At 43.0% G+C, this 21,918-nt stretch overlaps 1 long non-coding RNA gene across 1 annotated transcript in view; it reads left to right on the forward strand.

The window, feature by feature from the left end:
• Positions 1–20,042, forward strand: part of LOC115608414 — a 52,856-nt gene extending 32,814 nt beyond the window's left edge. Inside the window, exon 2 of the long non-coding RNA XR_003991537.1 lies at positions 19,916–20,042. This is a non-coding gene — a long non-coding RNA (uncharacterized LOC115608414). The remainder of the gene's footprint in view (positions 1–19,915) is intronic.
• The last annotated feature ends 1,876 nt before the right edge of the window (positions 20,043–21,918 follow it).

Consider the following 21,918-nt stretch of genomic DNA (forward strand, 5'->3'; position numbering starts at 1 on the left):
GTTATAGTTATCAGTGTTTCACAGCAAGGAGGAAGTAATGAAATGTAGTTACATCTATGTTTTTAACTTGGAAATTAGCGTAAAACTTCCACTTTCTTTTCCATTCCCCATGTTTTTTTTCCTGGGAACAATTAAACAGGGAGGAAATCTTACTTCTTGGGGTCTTTCTTATTTCTTACCTCTTCAAAAGAAGGGAACCCCACCCAAGCCCTCATTTTGAACTACTCGCATAAAAATTGCCTAAATTTAGAGGAAAACCATAGGGAAATATTCCTGGAGATAAGTTCCTTCACTGCTTTACTTTGCTCCTTTTTGCTTTTCCTTTGGGAGGGTGTCCCTGCCAGCAGAAAGGGGACAGAGCAAAGGAAATCAGGATGTGGAGAATATATATATGTTTTTAAAATTACATTATCGAACAATTCCTGATTCTTTTCCCATTTTTTGGTTTTGTTTTTTTTTCCCTTTTGAGAAAAATAAAGATGAAGGAATCTGTGAGAGGGGTAGTGGGGAGCACCCGTGATGACAGCTCCTCTCCCCTCTTACCCCACATCTTGGCGAGGAAATGGAATTCATGGCAAGTTTCAAATGAAAGCGCAGAGCTTGGGGTGGGAAAAGCCCGCTCCCTTGTCTGGGCAGCCTTGGTGTTTCTTTGCAAGACGTGGGCTGGGACCCGAACATCTCGCAGGGCTCCTTCCTGTTCCCATGTCTGTGCCAGGAATCAGACTCCACAGGAGGATTTCGGATAACGTGTCCTGGGAAGACAGGAGCCAGAGGGGGATGGAGCTCCCTCTCTCAGAGCTGGCCAGAATCTGCAGCTCCAACACACCCAAGAGCACGAAAGCTGGTTGTGTTGCTGGAGTTGGCAAAAATGTGCACAAGGATCACAGCTGATGACTCAGAAGTTGCTGTTTTTACACACACTTCGCTTACAAAGTCGCTTTGACAGTTTGCTTCTACCTTGCAAAACCTGTACGTAAAACGCATTGCCTTTCCCCAAGAGAAATCTGTTGCTTTCAGATTTGCTTTTCTTCGGTGACATTGGTAAATGCAGAATTAGCTCATCATTGAAGTCTAACACTTTCAGAGAGATGAAGATCTGCTAGCTCCCTGCATCTTTCCTCTTCTCCCCTCTTCTGCTCAGGGAAATAAGAGACCGGATGCAGTGCATGGCAGTGCTTAGACTGTAACTTGTTCTGTAAAACCCGCATTGCCAGTGATGCAGAAGAGACAGGGAGAGAAAAGCGTCCATCACCTTGATTTTTTTAGGCTCTGGGTTGATCAGTTGGGCTGCTCAATAATTATATTTGCTGTGACTACTTGCATTTCATCTCACAGGTTAGTTTTGGGTGCAGAAAGCACCGAGAGGTAGAATTTGTGGGCACTTCTTTGTACAATGACCTTCTCTTGAGCAAAACTGAGGAAATATGGGACAGGCTAAATCCCACTGATCCGGTGGAAAATCAGGCTCCCTCCTGGGAGCCATTAGTGCTCTTCACTGATTTAATCAAACATTCAGATGTTTAATTCCAAAAGGGACTGTCTGATTGCTTTGACCTCTTTATGGCAGGCTGGAGCACTTTGGCCAGACACCTGTGTTGAGTTTGCCTGAAATTTGTTACTCCCTACGTCTCTTTTATCTTTCCTTTTCACCTTTACCCACTTTTTCCCCTGTTTAATCCTTTAAACAATGCCCCTCCACAAGATCCCTACCAAATGATGGTATCCCTGCCATGGTTTTGCCCAGCCCCATCTTCAGCTGCTGCACAGTCTGCGACTGCATTTCAGTCCACTTACCAAATGTGACAAGAGCAGTCCTGGCTCCTTCACTGCAGTGACTCATAAGGACAACTTATTAAGATATTAAGTCCCAGGACTGGAGCCAAGAGGGTTCAGACACTGCCTGCATCACTGTGGCTGTCTCCGTCCTTCTCCATGGTGTGTTTATATATCAGCTGGAAATTTCCTAAATAAGTTGATTCTAACCATCAACAAATACCGTTCAGATAATGCACATTTCATGGTAGTTTCCAGTATTCTGCCTACAGGAGGACATAAAAACTTCTTTTGTTGTAATATAGCCTCCTTGGCAGCTTGTAACTCAGTGGGAAAGGCTCCGGATTCCTGGAGGAGCGCACTGTGTCAGCGATTTTGGGTATTTCAGGGAGCGTGAGGCCTCATTGGGGAAAAAAAGGAAAGCCCAAAAAAATCTCTGCTCTCCTTTTAAGATGAATCAGTAATTAAATTAGGTCTGAAATCGAAAAGTGTGAGTAAGGGGTGTGAAAAGATGTTCTCTCTCTTGGCAAATCTGGTGGGCTTTTGTAGGAAGTGGGAGCCCTGTCATCTGTCTATTGACTGTGTGTTTATGTCCTATTTCATGTCAAAAGGAAAATTCAAGGGAGCAAAGGCTTCCACGCACACTTCTCCCAGAGCTTTTGTTAGCTTAGTAAGGAGTTGGCAGAGTGGCCTCCATCCCTGGGCAGGTGCACCCTGTAGGGGATGCCCACTCGCATCCAGCACCCTATGTCCCAGGAGGAACAGTGTCTGAGAAGTCTGGAGACTTCTGTGGTCTACCTCCTTTCTGAGACAGGCAGAAAGGTTCCCAGCCACAATTCCTTCCATCCAAGGTGTTTCCCAATCTCCATTTTTGTGAAGAACATTTGTATTTTCAATGAGGGGTTGTGGGTTTTGGTTGGTTTTTTTCTGAATGCAGGTGATTCAACAACAAAAAAAAGGTCTGAATAAGTTAAAGTTTTCTAGTCAAATTATTTCTCTTCACCCAACTGACTTCATTAGCAAAAGTTTTGCTGAAAAGCATCTATTTTCCTTCAAAATTTGAATTCATCTTTAAAAAAATATTGCCAAGTGTGGGGGGAGGAGGTAAAAATGTGTAAAATTTAAAACCATTGCAAAATTATAATTTTCACTAAAAATCTAACCCTCAACAAATTCTGGATCTTGTAAATCTACACAGAACCTTGTTCTCTGCCTTATTTGCTCTGACCACCTCTGTAATTCATGTACCTCACATGAAATGCATCATATCTATTTTTTCCTAATGTTTTTTTAATAGAAAGTTTAGTGCTTCAATAGAAAACCAATATAAAATACAATGGTGCAATGACCTCTTCATTTTCCTTCTTTCCCCCCTCTGCACAGTAAAACCGTCTTTTCACATGAAGGCTGGAGGGTGTTTAGCGAGGTGTTGTGCATGTCCACTGAATGTTGCTCAAGTAGAAAGCCTTTCATAAAAGCTGAAAATGGTAAGGGTTTTTTTTTTTTTTTTAATGACTCCTGTGTTTTTTCCTTGGACCTGTGAAGGGTTTACATACATTGGACAATGTGCTTTTTTGCTCTCAAGATGCATAGCTCTTCCATGAGCTGCTTGTAAGTGGGAAAGAGGCAGGTGATTTCTGCTCCGAACAGCAAGCTGAAAAGGAGCTTGAAATGGTGTTAAAAGGTGGAAGAAGAGGAAATGTATTTAAGATGGAGCTCCCTTAAAGGGGCCTTCTGAGCCCCTTACTCTGGGAAGCTCTGAAAAAAGCTAAACTTGGGAAAATGCGCTTACAAGTTGTTGTTGTTGTTGGTGGTTTTTTTTAGATGCCACATGAAAAATGAAAGATTCTCCAAAATCTTGCTTTTCAATAAAGGGCCTTCTTTCAACAACAAAAAAAGACAATTCAAAGGAATATTTCAGGCAGCTGCTTTTCATTAACTCACGTGATCAGCTGGTGGAAGAATTAAATTAGAGTTGTTTGATTTTATTGTGAGTCCATTTTATCTACAGAGCAACGAAGGTAAGAGGCAAAGCCTCCATAGAAGGGCCTGATCCAGAGCCTACTGGAAGCTTGAAAAATCTCCCTCTCACTGCCAGCATCTTTCATCTGGGCGCACTGGTAATTTGAAAGCTGCCTCTCCATTTATCAGCTCCATATCTTGAACAGAGCATATTCTGCATGAATTGATTTTTTTCATCTTGTGCCGTAGTGCAATGGGCTGCTCGGCAAAGAGGCTTCATAGACCCAACGTGTGGCTTTTTGGGGAAGATAATTACACAAGTTCAAAGTCTCGTCAGCCAATCGTATTTTGGTATTCATGCAAGCTGTTTCATAATGCCGTTTTGAACCCTGTTGGTGGCATAATTAAGATTTAATTAAATACAGGAATAGAAACATGTTGTTCATTTGACCATCTGTGAGTCAATGACTACAGTGGTTTTCTAAGTTTCTACTCTACATGCTGTTAGTGAGTGTTTCATATTATTTTCCATCTCCCCAACCATACTTGCACGTTTTCAGAGCCACCGAAGAGCCAAAGCAGATATTATAATCTTGTGCTGATGATCATCTCTTTCTGCTGTTCTTAACTATTTATCATATTGTGCAAAGTCAAACCTTTCAAGTGGAGCAAGAGCTGCTGAGATGATGGGGAATGGGAATGCCAAATAAATGATAGCTTAATCCCAGGATATAAAGTCAAAAGGGGATGCCTTTTATTCCCTGTGGTTTTTTTGATACTTGAATGTCCAAACCAGCAGTACCCAGGGAACAACAACAGTAATAATAATAGTAGTAGTAATAATAATAATGCAGATACCTGTCTTTTTCTCAGAGCCTTCCTACAGCACCTAGCATGAAGCAGCCTTGTTTTCAGCTGCAGGACAGATATGACATCAATGTTCGAACTGTGGCGATAATCAACTACCCAAGGTGCATGCCAGGGCCCCAGAGTACCAGCTTCAACACAAAACAGAGCTCAGAAGATGTTTAGCTGTAGTGCCCTGAATATGCATTTTTTGGTTTGACAAAAACTACTTGTGAGTTGGTGTTGAGTATATGTTAGATTTAACTGAAAACTGTGGGGTTTTCCCTAATTTAAACTAGGTTTTTTTTCTGAAACTTTAGAAGGGAAATATTTTTATTTCAACAAGATATTATGAAACTAAATTTGGTTAAATGTTATGTTTTTAAATAGTGCAAAATTCACCCCAAGCCAAAACTGAAACATTTTGTTTCAGATACAATGAAATGTCATGTTTGATCTGAACATTTATTTCCCTACTGTTTTCTGGTTTAAGGGATAAAAGAAAAAAAGATATTTGAGTTAACTCAAGCAATATTTATGCTTTCTTGGATTTTTCTTGGGGAGGAAGAAAATGGTGGGGTCAACCACCCACCTCCAAAGAAATGCTTTAGAAAGCTTTTGCTGAAGCACCTCAAAAAACATAGAAGAGGGATTTGCCTTGGCTCCTGTTGATTCCCTGGCTTACAGTCTACCAAAATATATATATTTTATATATTTTCTTCTTCTCTCACAATGCAGGTTTTAAAATCAGGATTATTAATACATCTGATTAATTCCTTTGTGCATTTGTGTGCCTTTTATTTCTTGTTTTCACTCACTCTCTTTTTCTCTGCTTAGAGGCACAGATGAAGGTAGTGACTGATGAGGTTAGCAAGAATAGAAGGATACTTTCAAAAGCTTTAAAAAAGGAATATTTTCCCAGAAGGGTGTAAAGGAAGGGCAATAGGTGGAAAAAATACTAGTGGGTTTATTTCAGCCTCAAAAAGAATGGATCCATGTGCTTTCACTGTCATGGTCTTGAGAGACAAGAGAGTTTGTTTCAGTGCTCTACACTCATGTTCTTGCTAACAATGTGCACATAAAGGGCATGACTATATCCTCTCCTCTGCCTTTTAATTTATCTCGGCTTCCATAAATTTCCAGAGCTCTAGAAATTACTATTAGTTGCTATATTCTTCCACCTGATTCCAGCTGCTTGCTAAACAGATTGGAGTTGGGGAGCGGTCCTGGTGCTTCAAAACTTACCGATGGGTGTTTTGATCCCCACCATCATCAAGCGGTGACAATAGCCCTGTGATTTCCCCCGATTTCCAAACCAGCCCTACCCTTGCCTTGCTGCAATACGTTGCAACCATCTCTGGCTCTGCTGCTGTTCATTGTGCCTTTATCACCGTACGTATCACACTGTGGAGAGCTCATGGCTTCCAGTGAATCATTAGTTTTTAGCAATGCATAATGGAGTGCTCCATGGAGCTTGCAGGAATGGGTCTATTAGCACTTCGCTCTTGAGACTGAAAAACATTGCTGAAAGGCGGATCTAACGTACCAAGGAGTTGCTTTCATTCTTATGCCCGTCCCCTGTTTTAACAATATTTCAAAGTCTCTTCTGGTTTTGGTCTCACTCTGTGGAAAGCCTTGGGATTTTGCAGGTGTTAGGACAGCAGAAGCTTTGAAATGCTTGTGCTCTGTCCCTGCTCCTGTTTGAAATCAGTGCTGCTAAACACCACTGGGCTCAAGAAGTGCATTGCAAAAAATCCCACCTGCGTTTCGACAGATGCAGGTTGGGTTAAAATGAGCAGAAAAGGTCCGTTTGGCAGCTGCCCCCCTGCTGAGCCTTGCTGCCTGCTCGCTTTGCAGCCGAGAAGGAGCGGATGGCATGTTGCTTGCCTCCAGCACTGATTTGCAGCAGACGGAGACCTAGCTCAGTGAGCAGTGCCGAATGGTGCCGCTGGCCCTATGCTGAGATGTGCCATAGGGACGGACATGAGTCCAGAAGCTCTGACCATCCCAGCCCCGCAGGTGGTGCCTCTTCTCCGAAGTGCCCCAGGAATGAAATTTCACCTATGTGAAATGCTAGAAGCAGCTCATAAACACCTGAAGTCATTTTCAAAGAGCAGCTATATAAACTGATGTATTCCTATGGCACAGTGATAGCTGTAATTTATTTCAAGTGAGCAGCCTATAATTTGAGTATTATTTGAGTTTTTAATATCTTTTCATTTCAGAAAGCTGCAGTGTGTGAATATTTCTTGTTCTCAAAGTAGAGCTTAGTTACATTTTATTACTTGACAAGTCTAAGTTGTCCCTGAAAATATGCATTTCAAATGAAAAATATATGCAGCTTGTATGGCTGTGGCTGTGAAACAGAATTTCCTCTGATAGAATTTGCCTCTGGACAGATGTGCTGAAAGTCACCTTTCTGTCTGCCCGAGCACATGGGCTCCTGTAATCTCTGGGCCCCTAGGCAATGCAAGAAATTATGAGAGAGACAGAACCTAGATCTGCGTTTCTGCATTGCTCAGATTTGTATCTCATCCCAGTTGCTGCTAGAAATGGTTGGTGAGTTTTAATTATCTTATTTTATTTTTTTTAACAATTTTTTTTTTTCCATGGGAAAAGGTGGAGTTTTATTCCCTGCATTTTGATTCCAAAATTAAGAACATAAAAATCAGAAAACGCCATTGGTCATAAACAAAAGTAACTCCAGTTTTTATTACACATTTTTAGTGTGCGGTAAAATCTGTGTTTGGCTTTTGGAAATATAGGAGGAACACATTGCATTTGTTTTCAGCACAGGTACATTGAATTCTAATTTTTTGTGAATTGCCTGACACTGACAATGAAAATAGGAAAGAGGATTGACATTTCATTTACAAAAGCTGCAATTGTCAAGCAGCTCAGCACATTTTTGAAGTTGTTACTTCATCTTTGACCTAGTGGAGGGAGGAATTTCAGCCTGGCTTTATTTAGGGTCCCACTTAGTCCTGTGCTGAGCATGGAGGGTATTAAAACCCCTGTGAGCTGCGGTACTGGGGTGGCAGGGACCTCGCTGAGCTTTTTCTCTTTAACTGCACACCGTAAGGAGTTTCCCTGAGCTCAGAGGAGAATAAACCAGAGCACATCAAATAAATGGCTGAAGGACTGGGCTCACTGTCACAAGCAGTAATGCTTTCCAGGCTCATGCCCTCAGCTAGCTGCAGCTATCTGCCGAGCATCTTTTTAACCTGTTTTGACTCCTGCAGCATTGACAGCGTTGCTTCTAACACACAGTGTTTTGGGAAGAATATTTTCCTCTCATGTTTTTCTTCTCCTTGCAGTTTCTTAGTGGAAAGCACAAGCATTGATTTGCAAACCAGTGAAGAATAGTGAGGTATTTTCCTGTTTTCCTTTTAACCCTACTTGGTTTTTTGGCACAGTTATGAAGGAATTAAATAACTAAAGAGAAATGGTTGCAAATGCTTCAAATTCTGTTGGTGGGGTGGTTCTCAGAAGGACCTCTCCCAACAGCAGCCCCCACTTGCTGTAACTGTGCCGATCTCCCATTTGCCTCTAAATTCAGGCACGCCGCATTCCATAAGATTTGCACAAAAAGTGTCTTTATTATAAGCAAAAGGCAGGCAGGCAGGTACTAAACATCCTGTATCAATAAACATGCTGGTAGAAATGACTTTCGCTTCTCAGAGGGAGCTGGAGGGCTTCTGTTAAATACATCTGCGGAAGATCCTAAGGGCTGGTTTACAATGGAGGTAGGAAAGGGGGGAGAGTGTATTGGGTATTTGTTGTCTCTGTGAGGAGATACACACTACATACATACTCAAACAGGCTTCTATCCATGTGCCTGTATTTATCTGGGCTTCCTCTTGTGAATGTGAAGCTTCAGGATTGCAGTGATCCTTGCTTTAAAGCATTGTGCCTCTATCTCTGCTGATTAGAGCGTTTCCTGTATTTAGGAGTGGTTTGAACGGAGGTTTCCATGTGAAATAAATGGTTATTTCATAGGGAAATGATTCCTATGTCATGATAAAGGTTATTTGCAAAATATCCCATGGCCAAACAGGCAAAACTCGGGTCCAGATTCAGGTGTTTTCTCGGCTGCCAAACAAGCAGGTCCAGCCACAGTAATTACAGCAATATACTGACCTGAACACTTGGAAACACCAGCTCTTGTTCCCGAAACCTGTATTTACGTCTGATGTATCCTTTTGGATATATTATCAGAGTAGCAAGTGTGTTACTCAAATGTTATCTTTCATTTGACATGCCATTAAATATTTTTAAGTGCTGGAAGTCTTCTAGTGAAAGATGTCATGAAAGTACAAAGTGTTGGGGTTATGTCAAATGTGAAAGAAAAATAAAGGCTGTAGTATTTTGGCTTTTCATTATGGCAGGCAGAGAAAGGAGAGATCTCCTCCAAGGCAACTATTATTATGTTCAAAATGATTTGTAACACAGAAATAAAAGGATGCTCTGTAGCAGCACACCAAAACAAAATTCCTTTGCAGGCTTTCCCTGTAGAATATATATTTTTTTAATTTAATGGAGTTAATCCTTGTTTGTTTGCCTTCATGATTATATTAACCAGCAAGGTAGTGATTAAAGGCAGGAGTGTAGCTCATGCTAATTATATTTAAACCCCCTGAACCTGTTTCTTTTTAGTGAGAGATGATTACAATAAACACACCTGCACTATTTTACAAGCAGGCTTGGGATACCATGCTGCTGGGAAAAGCCAGGATTTAACCCTGCTTGGGTATGCCTTCATGCGAAGCTGTTTTTCCTCAGCAATCCAGGAGCTGCTGCGTGACAATGTGTAAGCACCCTGCATCCATGAGGGTGCTGGTGGTGGGAGGACAGCTCTGAAGGGACCAGAGCAATTGGTTTGTTGGGTCTTGATTGAAAATTGAGAGTTGATTAAATGCTACAATTAAATTGGCTACATCCCTTGGTGTGTATAGCAAAGGCTAAGCTGGCTGCTATGTTTGCATTGGGGTCGGTGCTGAGCATGGCAGTCAACATGCACTGGCTCTAAAGGACCCATTCTGGTGTTAGCTTAACCCAGTACAAATCTCTGCCAGTTTATACCCACTCAGGAGCTGCTACTTTGTTATCTTGGAGCATATAAATATTCTCATAGAAACTAAATTCTCTTTCTGTGTGCTGGGTTTAGATTAATATGCAGCAGGTTTAAAGAAAATAAAAGAAAGAAAGAAAACTAGCAAAAGTTAATTCACTGCAGCAGAGTGGTTTGGGGAGATAACATCTTATATTCCTGCTGTTTAATTAAAACCAGGTTTTTATTTGCTCTACCTTGTAATTAAAGAGGAACAAGAAGTTTGCCCTTCTAAGGCATCTGGTTGATTTTATGAAATCTAAGGGGTGTTTTTCGTTGTTGTTAGTTTTTAGTTTGAGATTCAAATGCACCAATCTGCTCCACCATGGATTTTATCGAAGGGATAAAACTCCTCAACTCTGGAGGCAGGGAGACAGCCACAACCATGAAATTCCCCTCCAGATTCAAGCCGGTCTGCTCACAAAGCAGAAAACAACAGAAAAAAAGTCCTCTCTGCAGCTGTGAACTTGAGCTAGCAATAAGAAGCAAGGTAACAGCAATTGCAAAGAAAAAGAAGAGGGGGGAGGAATTTCAAGACCCAAATCATTTCCATGGCTGTTTATTCAGGGTCTTGAATTTATTTAAGCAGTAGGAGAGAGTATTTCTTAAAGTACTGATTTTTGCATCCATTTCAGCAAGCGAAGAATTAAAACAAGTTTCCTGAATACTTTTTCAATGCAGTTTTCTAATTCCCTTTTATTGCTTTGAAAAGATCAGTACTTATGAGTTTTGCCTCATGCCTCACTATACGTGTTAAACACCTTCAAAAGAGAGGGTGCTCGGGTCATCCCTAGATAATGTTTAATTTTATGAATTCTCTCAAAAGATAAAGGCAGCACATTTTAACACTGAAATAACCAATAAGATCAGATTTCACTTAAATGTTCCAAGAGCAAGGGTGCAATTCTTCCTCCACGGTATTTAAGATACCTTGAAAGTTGATAATTTCAAACCTTTTTTTGTTTTGGCAGCAAAACTGTAAAGGGTTTGCCAGCTCCCTTCACTGATTTAATTTCACACTTTTATAGGATTGTTAAGTTGCTATTGATTTTTAGCATTATTAATTCAATTCACCAGGAAGATACCAACTGTGTATTACTTTCATTTTGCGAAGCAGTTCAGTTTCGGCATTGGCTCGGAGTCGCGTGTTCTGCTGATGTTTTACCCCATGGAGAATAAGCTTGGCTGTTGCAGAGCTGCACCGGGATCGGTTCACAAAGATGTAAGAGTTGCTAGAAGAATATAACGCGGAAAAGGAAAATAAAGGTACTGAAAGAGCTTTTCTGGTTTTTGTTTGGCTGGAGGATTATTCACCCCTTGGAAGCAGATCCATCATTCTGCTGGGGTAGTGTAATGTTTCTAAGCCTGAAGTTTTTGTACTGTCACGACGCTGCAGAAATCCTAGCCCCTGGTATCCGAAGGAGAGTTGGATAGTGTCTATTGGAAACTTACTGATAATATGGAATTACCTTCCTGGAAAAGGTTGATTAAAGAGTGCAGCACATATTTCAATAGCAGAAAGGAAAACTGAAAAGCTGTTCAACGTAAAGTGTTGATTCATCAAAACACAAGAGTCTATCCTTCATACTAATCACACCCTCAGCCCCTCTGCAGCCAGCTCAGCCTAAGCACACACTTAGATTTTAAACATGTGCTTCATTGCTTCTCTTGACTGCTGAAGTGGAATTAAAGAGCATAAGTGCTGCAAACCAGCCTGGTATGCAGACAAATATCTGTGCAAAGGCTTCTGCTAGCTGTGAAAGTCTGCCTTGCTATTGCAAGCTTGCTATGGCAGACTTGTCTTGCTGCATCACCCGAGACTCTAAAATACAGTGGCGACTATGGGTGGGATGGTGTGTACCTCCACAGAAGGAGGAAAATATGGGATGGGGAAAAGAAGTATGGTGATAGAAGGATCCAATGTGCTTTAGACAGTATGAGGATGAGGTGCTTGCAACAGGAGGGGTGCAATTGGCAAACCATGGGAATCGGGGCTGAAATGCAGGTATCTGAATAGCAAGAGAATCTGATGTTTGTTGAAAAGCGAGGTCTCAGATTAGCTCACTGGGCTGGGTCTAGTGCTATAACATCCAATAATGGTTGCTACAGTTCATATAACTTTATTGTTCTCTAGAGAACTGTGTAAATGTTAGCTTGGGAAATCTCTCCTGTGTGCTCGAGCAGGATGTATGTGTGCGTGCACGCCTGAATGTGGTTCAGTGCTGAGGGTACTGAGATCAGGTTCCCTTTTGAGGAGCTTTGTGGCTATTTAGCAAGATTCCCTCTCTGGGAATCCCAGCTTAAATCTCACTTCATGACCTAGGAAAAAGGGGCTTTTGATAAGCCTTGGCTGTGAGTGCGACTTGTTGCTGGAGGAGCAGGCTAAAGAGAAACCTGCTGGGCACTGAAACACTATGAAAACACTTGCTGCAAGGGAAGGTCCACGAGGCTGATGTCATTTCATGACTGATAATAACTGCTGATCTCTGTATGTAAAGTTTTATTATTCCCTCTTCTCCTATCCCACATTTTCAAGAGACAGGGACACATACACGAGCCCATGTGCGCACTCCAAATAGCTAAACCTACGATTGCCCTCCCTGTTGCTTTGCTTCATTTTCATCTCTGTACAGCAATGTCTAACGGGAACTGCTTGGGCTAAAATTTTCCATGCTCGGTGTCTGCCTCGGCTCGATTATTTTTGGAAAGTGCTTTTGGAGGAGATGGTTTAGCCATTCGTGAGACTGTGATGAGAGAAAGAGGAGTCTTGCTGCAGCAAGGGAGCCTCGAGGATGAGAGGATGGTGCAGAGGGAATGGTGTGCTGCTTCCTGAGGACATTCAAGATCAGTGGAAGCTCTGCCTGTAGGCTAGTTGTGCCAGCTCGTGTTATCTTGCCTCCCTTGGGTGCTGTGGGAGTACTACACTGATATTTCTGAGCACTCAGATACTGCAGGCGGGAGCATTGAGAGGCTAAATAATACTTCAGGCTCTTCCTGTGTGCAAGGCGTGTAAACAACGGCTTGGGGAGAGGGCAGAAAGATGCATAAATATGTCTTTAGGAAGATAAAACATAACTGATTTTGCATGAAGAGGCATAAACCTTAATCTAATTGCAGACATAGATAGCTATGCATACTCTTTATCCGCATTTCTTATTTAATGGCTACTTCTGCTCAGTGCTCCCCGAGGGGACCCTCTTTGCTGGGGCTGAGCTGGAGCAGGGATGCTCGCAGGAGTCATCCTCTGTTTCTGGAAGGGCGAGATTTTACTCCTGTACCACGAGAGGGCAGTGCCTGCAGCTGGATTCCCCTCTGCTCCCGGTGCACAGGCTTGGGTTGTTAGTGCAAAGTAATACTATTTGATTTTATTCCCGCCCCCCTTTCCCCCTCTCCTGGCAAGAAATCACCTCTGAGATTGGAATCGCTTTGTCTCTGGCGTTTCCCTGTTTAAATGCGCTCCGACTTAAGCAAACAGACTGGGTGGGAGTGGAAGTCATCTAAAATTAGACATAGTGGTTGTAATTGCACTTTGTTCCCATACAGGGAGCTGATACGGCTTGCTAAGCTCTTCCCAAAGGTTGGGGCTTGCTGTTAGCCCCTGCAGCAACATCCCAGGTCCCTACACATGGGTTGATTGAAGGTATCCAGTTGGCAATGTGCTGGATTGTTGTAAGGGCACTTGCACAAGGCGTTTAGGATGCTGGCTACATGTCTTTAACCTTCTCTTAAAGCCGCTACAGACTGCCTGTTTTCCTGCTTTTCTGCTTGTGCAGAATGACTACCTTGCTCCAAGGAGTGTCTGCAGGAAGCATCCAAGGTCTAGCTTTGACCAAAGAGTTGGCCCTGGCCAAGCTGCTCTTATAGTCATGCAAAGGAAAACAGATTCATTGGCTCCCTCCCAAAGTCTGACATAGGAGCAAACATCTCTGATATAGATCCCAAGGACCCACAGGACAACAGTATCTATAAGAAACCCTAATAGTAGGCCTGCTACTGCTTCTGCTTCACCAGTTAGTCTTCAATGGCCTGAGATCCATGTGCAAAGACCTGCCAAGCTTTGTGAGCACAATGTAAGAACTGCTGCTAGCAGCTATAGGGCACCATCTCTGGCTGCCATCCCACCTGCAAATAGGTCCAGGGCAGACCATTGTGGTAACACTCTGAAGGAGTTTCAGCCCGAAAGGTGCAGAGAAGCTTTATTCTTTTCTGCAACAGGAAGGCAGCAAAGAATAGACAACCTGGGAGCTCCTTTGTCAACTGCCCTGCTCCCAAGGTTCTAAATGTCCCCGTTATTTGAGGAAAAGCACTGTGTTTCCTGACAACCAATACTCAGCATCTGAGAAGGGACTGGTGTGAAGACATGGTGTTTGACTCACAGAAGAGTTTTAGCCCATCCTTTCCCTGCAGTTCAGCCTTCTTCTCTTGAACAGATCTAAAAGGATGTGTATGGTTGTATTAGCACAGACAGTAATCCATCATCATGACAACAGCTGTGGAACCACCAGTGACTGTGGAACCTTCAGAGATTGTTACGTGCAAACTGAAACCAGCCACTATGGTTGATCTTGCATTGCTCAAGTGAGGTTTGGAAAGACAGCCATGAATTGCAGCAGGATGTTGTGCAGAACTATGTACAAAGCCTGTGTAATGCCACCTTCTCTCATCCACCAGGAATGAGGCTATGATAGGTGCTGTGATCTCCAGGCTGCTTTACAGGATGCTGCTAACACTGTGGAGTCCCTTCTGCGTGAAATGGTGACTGGCTACTGAAATGAGATAAAAACCATCACTGTGCAGTTGAGCTGTTCCTTCATGCTGGGAGATTTCTACCTATTAGGACCATGTCTTTCTTCTTAACAAAATGTTATGGTGCTGCAACACTTTGCTGTTGGGGTCTAGATTTTCTGTGTAGTCCCTGTCCTGAAAATCTCAGTGCAGTCAACCAGGGACTTGAAAAGCACCTTGCAAAATGTCCAACTTCTGTACAGGCCGTATGGGAGTGACTTACAGAGGATTTTGTTTAAATGAGGGCTGTGGGTTACTGGAGGGCAGGTCTGCCTTGATGATTATCAGATCTTGAACACCACAGCTCAAGCAGTGGTGGTTCTTCAGTGGACAGGATCTGGCAACGCTTAAGAAACAATATGAATTTGTCCAATTACTTGTGTTTTCAGGTGAAACCTGAAATTCCTTTCTCCATGCTGGCAGAGTAAAGGTCTTGGAAATGAAGTTGGCTGCTGTGGGTCTGTGGCAAGAAAAAAGGAAAACTGAATAGTCCCTTCACCCCCAGGTCTGTCCTTCAAAGAATCTGTCAATGCCTTGTCAGTAGAATAACTCATTTCTTCACAATGGGGATGTAATTTCTTTTGTTCCAGAGTTTTGTTCCAGTTTCTTTTGTTGTTCTTCATCCATTCCAAGTGGATGAAGGAGAACCAGGGTTTATTGTTTCAGAAAGGGTCAGTAGTTTAGTTCTGAAGGAAGGAAGGTGTAATAAATAATTCTCACTTTTCTTGGCAAGGACCCTGGTGAGCTAGAAACAGGGACCATATTTCAAGTGAACAATTCTACTGTTGATGGGCCCCTAAGCTGGTCCTCAGAGGTTGCAATATGAAGGTATCATTCTTCAGCACCTCCTAGCTTCCTTTCATAGGAGGTTTGGCCACTGAATTTCTGGTGAGAAGGTCCTGCTGCTTTGTTAGGAGACAAGGGAAAAACAGAGCTCATCCATCCTGCATTGCAAACGAAGCAGAGCTGAAAAGACCAGGAAGAAGGAGCCTGATTCTCAAACCAGGGAACTGGGCAAACTGCTATCAAGTGTGGCACAGGGAATGAGCCAGAACTGGCAGGAGAGAAGATGGGTGGACACAGAGCATGTCTACACACAGCAGTTACTCTGGATTGATGTGGAGTGTAAATGTAGTGCACAGGAATCATTGACTGCCTCGGTTTCTCTGCCTTATGACTTTCAGCCTTATAGTCAGAAAAAGGCAGGCTTATCTAAGATCAAATGTGCCCAGACCTGGAGCTATTCAGAAACATCTGTCCTGGAGAAAATCCCTGAAGAGCCAATTTGCCTTTGTACTGTTCAGCAGGAAGAGGGCCATAGCACTGGCTTGGCTTTCTTCAGACAAAGCAAGCTGATACCCTCTTTGTCTGCTTTTATTCATCCCAGATGAATGGGATCATCAGAGAAGATGAAACAGAGACTGATCTGATGGCATGATACGTTCACCATTTTAGCAGCCTGTTGCATCCAAATGATTTACCCAAGAAGCATCCTTTGGTTTAGCACCTTTGGCTGGCACCTGGTCAGACTCCAGGTAGCTTGGAGAGGGCAGACGAGGTGGACTGTCCCCTCCAGCCAGTATATATCTAATGTTTCTCCACTGAAGGCGACAGAATGATACCAATGTCAAAGCATAGTGTGTGTAAGGAGGAAGAGCTTCATCGGTTTTTATGGTGGCAATAAATGTATTGACTCTACTTACTGACTCAAGAGCCCAGGATTAGAGTTTTAACTCCCGAGAAGAACATTTTTACTTCTGGTTTTGACTTCAATCCAAACCCCAGTCCTTACATATCCTCCTGCAGGATTTATTTGCTACAGTTTTTCCAAGTTTAGAGTCATCATCAAATTCTAGCAGCCTGTTCCTCAAAGTCATGCCTTATGAAATGGTTCTTTGACAGCAGCAATGATAGGTGGGGGTGCCTTTGCAGCAGGGCATTTTGCAGAACTTCCCAGCCCACAGACAACAGGCCAGCTGCCCTTAACCAGGTAGCAATTCCCATAGGAACCCCATGGTGGTGTTGGTGGAACTAGGCTACAGAAACCTCAGCAGGTATTTCTCTTTCCTGTTACTGCTGTTTGACTATGGAACATCAGTGGTAGGTGTCTGCATCTCAGAGGAGGACTTCAGCTTCCTTAGCTGGAGTCACCACATTGAGGAAAACCTCTTTGTTCCAGGACAATCCTTCCTGCTTTTGTCATTACAATGCTTTTGGTACTAATGTAATATCCAGATAAGTTGTCTGTCCACTGCAAGCAATGCATGAACCTGAAATATTTTCCAACATTACCCTTACATGAATGTGCTTTCCTGCTGCTCCTGCACACACCCAGCCTGCTTCAAAAGCCATTATCCAGGTTTTTTAGGCTGGAGCAAAGGGCAAAAAAAGCGCTTTCTGCTTGTAACCAGGTGCCCTGCAGCAAATATTTTTTTTGTTTCATAATGTGTCATTATTGTCTTTCACCTAGCACAAACCTCTGCTGCAGTGTAAAAAAAAGCAGGGCAGATAGTCCAGCCTCTGATACCATTGAAACAGAGGGTATCTGGAGCCAGGGATTTTGGATGCCCAAAATCAGTTTGGTGTGAAGAATCTTTTGTAACAGCACGTTCTTGGTTGGAAACTATTCCACCACTAGCCATGACAACACTAGAGAGGTAGTGGTTGCTCCTTGAGGATTAAGGTGAGTGACCTCTGGGGGCTGTCCAAAAGCATCTTGGAGGGAGGAGACACGGGTCGCAGTAAGGACCTTGGAGAAATATACATCCAGATGAAAGCTTGCAGAAAGCCCTGTTGGGTCTATTTGGACTCTTTCTAAATAGATGGCTTAATTCAGCTCTCTCCTGTCCATGCTGACACAGACTGTGCCATTTTTGTAGACACAGGTTGGAAGTGTTATCTTAGGAGGGGACATGTAAATCTTTGCATTTGCCTTTGGTACAGAGCTGCAGGCTGGAAACCAAACCACATAGATGGCTGATTGTCATGGCTTGGGCTGTTGAAAGAGCTTCCTCTGGCCAAAGGTGCTGGGGGCTGTGGGTTCTAGACAGCCTGCTACTCATGGTCTGCTGTGGAAAGGCTTCTCTGGCTTTGGAGAAATGGCATGTGGCTATTGCATGCCTCAGTGAGAACGTGGGTCCGGGCTTACTGGGTGTGACTCTGAGATAGGTATGGAGGTCTCTCAGCATTGAGAGGATGGCTTTGGTCCCCCTGATGAGGCTGATCCTGCATTCATCTCACCAGGAAGGTGGCAATGTGACCACTGCTCCCGGGTGTGCTGCAGAGCTTAGAGGTGAGGGGAGGGGTGCTTTCATTTGCTTTAAATCCCAGACAGGTACTTGGGCATCCTGGGCCCAAGCACCAAGTGATCCTGAGTACCAATCGCTACTAACCTGTGACACTTGTGTCACCTTCAGTGACACACAGGATTGGCATTGCCAGGGCAGGAACTAGATCGTCTTGAAGATCCCTTCCAACCCAAACCAGTCTATGATTCCATGATATTCAGTGAGTTTTTAAAGTACTTCTCACCTTCTTCACCACTGAGCTCTGCTAAGCTCTGTTTGTGAGGTGAGCTGAAGCAGAGTCATGACACAGACCTAGGTCTTTCAGGATACAAAAAGGTGGACTCATATCCAAAAGACCAAGCAAAGCATCAGGATTGCTGCATTGATACACCGTACTTGTTGTTTAGCCCCATTTGGAGTGCTTTACTATTGCAGGAAAAATAAAGGTGAATTCAATATAAGCTGCTTGGTGTCCCAGTTGGGTTCCTGTGTGCTAGCACACACACTGAAGCATTTGTGGGCTTGGAGGGACTGTCAGGCAAGAAAAAAGAAGCAAGAGAGGAATGTGCATCAGTGACATGGCCCAAGTCATGCAGATAAGACAGAAACAGGAACCTCAGCCAGGTGCCCTGGTTTCCCAGCCAGGTCTGTGTCTGCAGAACCTGCTGCATTTCTAGCAAAAGAGAGAATGGATTTGAAAAAATCAATTATTTCATATTTTAGCAATTGTAGAGATTTATGTTATTTACTTATTCAAGTAAAATCTAATGGGTATTTTTGTGGTGGGTTTTTGGTTTGTGTTTTGGGGTTTGTTGTTTTGTCATTTTTAAAGCAAAATGAGTAGAGACGTACATAAAAGTGGAAAATTGCATTTTCAGCTCTTTTTCTTTCAGGTTTTCACCTTTTCAGCCACTGTAAAAATTCATCTAAGTGTCTGAAGTGGGTGAAAATGCAAAGAGAGTCAAAAGTTTGAGGTGAAACGTTTTATTCTATATTGACTGAAATACATTGTGGCATCCGAGATGAAATTCTCCCTTTTGTTTTGACAGAAGAATTGTAAATGTAAAAAGGCTCTTTTCAGTTTTCTCCTCACAAAGGTCTTTCCCTCTTCATCTTCACTTCCCCCTAAACCCACCAGAGTTCAACTGGAGCAAAACCACAGTTCCTGATGTGGTTTTGCTTTGCAGGGATCAAAGCTATGAGGAGAACTAATCAGTATGTTAAATACATTCTCTTTTATCTAGATCTAGCATCCTACCTGTTAAGAAATGTGATAAAGTACATCAAGGATGAATGGTTTCAGATCTCCAAGTACACTAGCAGGGTGTTAGTGAAGTGTGCAAGATATATGATGGATCTTCTTTACCAAAAAATTGATTTAGAGCCTTTACAGTATAGGACTGACAAGGAAAGAAATGCATTCAACAGACAAACACAATGTTAGCTTTAGGGTGCACTCAGGTAATATGGGAGAATTATGTCAGAGACATAATAGCTCTAGGCTTTTCTTCACAGTTTTATTTTTGCTAATATTATTACCATGGGCTGCAGAATAGGAATTACTCTTTGGTAATTATATGGCAAGCGTCAACACAGTGCTTTGCCTATTTTGTTGGGGGGGAATGTAAGTGCCATTTTATGTTGGACGTGTTTATCAAACCCTTCCTGATGGTTGCTGGAGCAGTGTCGGGTCATTGGCATTTGCTCAGAAAATCACAAACCAGATGAAAATGTCAAAATCCAGCTGCTGTCTTTGCATGAGCGTTCAAGCCGACAAGGGTACAAAGGAGATGGTGCCCACGTGCCAGCAGTCATTGGTATCAAAAGGCCATTGGCCTTGGACTCAGACCTCCCAAAATCGTCACATTGGGAGGTAGGCATGAGAAATTCTGGAGAGAGACACAGATAGAGACAGCTGCCTTCCACCTCCTGAAAACTGGTCTCTGTGCTCTAAACCACTGGCAACTTTCACAGTTATGGCCTTGGACATTTAAGCCAAGCAACAGGTTGCAACTGGTGGTGCTTAATTTTTTCTTGTGATCAGGGGTAGGTTTTCCCATACACTGGAAATGTGATTTGGACACAGTCCTCATCCAGTAGAAGAGAAATGTTGTTGCTGGGATTGTAATGACACTGATTTTTAATCTTTCAGTGTGTGAGAAACTTGAAGAAAGAGAAGCAGAAGGCCCTACACAGCAATGGATTAACACCAAAAGAGGCTGGATGCTGGACATGAGGAAAGAAAGCGATCCGTGACAATAAATGGAGTTGCAAGTGTTCCTCTCTTTTACTTGTAGTACTGAGAATTTAACAGCCGGTACCCAGCAGTCAGGCCAGCAGGTTTTGCAATATGTTGCCTTGAAAGATCTTTCTTTTAACTCCTACTTAATCCCATTTTACCCAGGACAGGCGGGCTGTCAGATCTGCAGAGAACAGAAGGGAGAAAGGAAAACAAAGTAAAGACATACCACATTAATATAAAAACATTTAAATTACTATTTAAGAAGTCAACTATTCAGCCTCTCCAGGAAAGCAGTCTCACTCATTTAGATCTTTCCAAGTGGAGCTCTTCAGAAGGATTAGTTAACTAGAAGCCTGACAAAAGAGGTGATCCCTATGAGAGCCAGTTACGTTGGTTTAAAACCTGTTTATCTATTAAAGGTGGAGGCAGCTGGAAAATAGAATCTGAATGTTCTCTGTAGTCAAGAGAGTTGTGATCAGGGGTGTATCAGGAGTCATTTTCCCAGTCATGTAGCAAATGGAAAGGAGAAAAGAATTAACTTTTCCTTTAAAGTAAACTGATTGCTTTTCTCCTGCAGGCTCTGTCCCTTTGACACTTCCCTGTGAAATGAAAGGGGAATACTATTCTGCAATAGACTATTTTTGTAAAAAGGCTTTTCTCTACTTATGCTGCACTTTTTGAAGGCTGATATGCTTCAAGGCCCTTTTCCAGAAAGTGGCAAGATCCAAAGGAACATCTTCTGCAAAGGGACAGAGTTAGAAAGGGGGTTATTGCCTTATAATGCAAAGTGCCAAGAACTACTGAAAATCCCTCTCTCTCCCTGTGCCGCCAAGTAACACCAAAACTGTTGCTTTCTACTTGAGACTTGAGGCCCCATGTCCGGCACTTGGACAATTTCCCATCTTCACCCTACAATGGAATGAGGAAGCAATACATTCTGGTGGAAACAAGCATAAAGTTCAATCCCACATAAGTCAGGATGAAGTACAGGACAAACAGAATAACAGTCCTTCACCTTAAAGTAGTAATAATTATATAAGAATGTAAATTGCAAATAGGCTTTTGCTGCCCTACACTTTGAAACAAACCTGACATTTGAATACACTGTCTTGTGTATCCTGATTCACATTGTTGAGCTGCGACAACTGTGGGAAACTCTTGGTTACTTGGGTATATGTATTTTAAGAAGCAAGATTCTCTTTACGTTCAAAGCCAGGGGGTTTTCTCAGCCAGGTATAAATAAGCTAAAGAAAATATGTAAAGAAGATAAAACCTCTACAGGCTCCATCAGTTTGCATTGTAGAAGAGCAGATTTAGAAGAGCTGATGTAGAAGAGCTGAATTTAAAAGAAGAGGGAGAGACAGCGAAGGCAGCAGAGAAGCGTTTTGCACATGCATTGTGTATGTTGTTGTGTATGTTGGGGAGATTCAGGTTAGATATAAAGAAGTTTTCCCTTGTGAGGGTGGTGAGGCGCTGGCACAGGGTGCCCAGAGAAGCTGTGGCTGCCCCATCCCTGGCAGTGTTCAGGGCCAGGTTGGACACAGGGGCTTGGAGCAGCCTGCGCTAGTGGAAGGTGTCCCTGCTTGTGGCAGGGAGTTGGAACTGGATGAGCTTTAAGGTGCCTTCCAACCCAAACCATTCTATGAATGTGGCAAGTGGATGTCCAAAAGCAAGTTGACCAATTCACTCCCACTGGCAACCCGAAACAAATAAAACACTTCATTCACTCACCGCTTGTATACCAGGTTGCCTGCTGTTGGCTTTGCAAGCCATCCTTCAGGCACTGCTCCACGTAGGATTTGGGATCGCACCCGGAGAGGAGGATCTCGCCAAGGAGAGCAATGTAGGCGATGGCCAGCCGGAGCGTGTCAATTTTGGAGAGGCGCTTCTCGTACGGGAAGGTCGGTACGTGG

Source organism: Strigops habroptila, chromosome 5, assembly GCF_004027225.2.
Source record: "Strigops habroptila isolate Jane chromosome 5, bStrHab1.2.pri, whole genome shotgun sequence".
Taxonomy (NCBI): Eukaryota; Metazoa; Chordata; class Aves; order Psittaciformes; family Psittacidae; genus Strigops; species Strigops habroptila.